The sequence below is a fragment of the Cebus imitator genome, unplaced genomic scaffold (assembly GCF_001604975.1).
Source record: "Cebus imitator isolate Cc_AM_T3 unplaced genomic scaffold, Cebus_imitator-1.0 Scaffold473, whole genome shotgun sequence".
NCBI classification, from domain to species: Eukaryota; Metazoa; Chordata; class Mammalia; order Primates; family Cebidae; genus Cebus; species Cebus imitator.
This window is the reverse complement of record NW_016107788.1, coordinates 1,234,091-1,236,281: the sequence shown is the minus strand read 5'-3', so window position 1 is coordinate 1,236,281 and position 2,191 is coordinate 1,234,091.

Genomic DNA, 2,191 nt, shown 5'->3' with positions numbered 1-2,191 from the left:
AAAAAAAAAAAAAAAAAAAAAAAAAAAAAAAGATTGCTCAATTAAAAACGGGGCAAAATACATAAATAGGCAATTCACAGAATACAAAACATGAATAAATGCGTAAAAGATCATTAATCTCAAAAAAAACCATTAATCTCATGACCAATAGGATATTTTTACCTATCAGATTAAAATTGCTTTAAAAAATGACTAATACCAAGTATCTGAGAAAGAAGTAAAGGGACAGAGAAACAGGCACTCATGTACACTTCCAGGAGTGGTGTAAATAGTTTCACCCCTTTTGGAGGACTATTTAGCAATAACCATGAAAAATTTAAATGTAGATGTTCTATGATCCCACAAATATACTTGTAGGAATTCATTTTGTATGTATGTCAAACAATAAATATCCAGTGATGGAAAAGGAAATGGAAACAAGTTAAATGTCCATTAATAGGGATTGGTTAAACAAATTAAAGAAGCCCTAGCATGAAATATCATGCAGCTGTAAAAAATGAAGATACCTATGTTTATATATTTTTGTGTAATATGTACTATATATATATTTTGCATTATTGTGGGAAATTATCCACATTCTATCAAATAAGTAACTTCTTAGAATTATGTTTGCATGTGATACCATACATACCATACATATGTGAATATATATATATATATATATATACACACACACATATATAATCAGTTTCATAAAAACAGAAAGGGAGATTCATATTTACAGAAAAACTATAAGATATTTGGAAGGAAGTTTTTTTTTGAGATGGATTTCAGTTTTGTTGTCCAGGCTGGGGTGCAATGGTGCTATCTTGACTCACTGCAACCTCTGCCTCCTGGGTTGAAGTGATTCTCCTGCCTCAGCCTCCCAAGTAGCTGAGATTATAGGCATGCCCCACCACACCGGGCTAATTATTATTATTATTTGAGACGGAGTCTCGTTCTGTAGCCCAGGCTGGAGTGCAGTGGTGTGATCTCAGCTCACTGCAACCTCTGCCTCCCGGGTCCTGCTTCAAGCAATTCTGCCTCAGCATCCCAAGTAGCTGGGATTACAGGTGCATGCCACCATGCCCAGCTAATTTTTGTATTTTTAGTAGAGATGGGGTTTCACCATGTTGGCCAGGCTGGTCTTGAACTCCTGACCTCAGGTGATCCGCCTGCTTTGGCCTCCTAAAGTGCTAGGATTACTGGCATGAGCCACCACACCCAGCCTGGAACAAAGATTTACAGGGCACTAAAGATTTCTTCATTTTTGTATCATCTGAATTATTCACAAAGAATGTTACTTCAATCATGAAAGAAGGCACAAAAGATAAGAGAAATACCCTAGGCAAAGACTTTAAAATATGCTAATAGCACAGACGAGGGCTAGTAAGACACAGTTCCATATATTGACAGAAGTTCCAGCTGATACAGAACTTCTGGCAACCCATTGGCAACATGCTCAAGGTCACAGAAATATCTCCCTGTGACCCCATGACCTCACTGCCAGGATTTCGCCTGGGAAATGGTAAGGCATGCTCATCCCTTTCATCAAAGTGATGTTCCATACTATACATATAAAAGCCAAAAGCTAGAAACAACCAAGACATCCAAAAACGGACTGGATAATATGTCGGCTGAGCAAACTACATGAAGCTGCAAAACATCAGGTTGTTAAAAGTTACTTAATGATATGTTAAATAGTTGACACCCATTGCTATAAAAACATAGTACATCCATGGTCCTCACGCCCAGCTACGGCAGGTGGGTTAAGTTCAGCCCTTTGGAGAGCAATATGGCAGTATGTATGAGGAATCAGGAAAGTGGATGAAGACTTGATTCCCATCATTGCCATTCCGGGAATTTTACTTTGAAGAATAATCACCTCAAAGGGAGAGAGGAAGTGAGCATGGAAATTTCATTATAACATTATTTGTTCTAAGTCTATTAGGTGAGAATATAAAAAATTTTTAGAAAAAAACCCCATTATGGCCGGGCGCGGTGGCTCACGCCTGTAATCCCAGCACTTTGGGAGGCCGAGGCGGGTGGATCACAAGGTCAAGAGTTCGAGACCATCCTGGTCAACATGGTGAAACCCCGTCTCTGCTAAAAATACAAAACATTAGCTGGGCATGGTGGTGCGTGCCTGTAATCCCAGCTACTCAGGAGGCTGAGGCAGGAGAATTGCCTGAACCCAGGAGGCGGAGGTTGC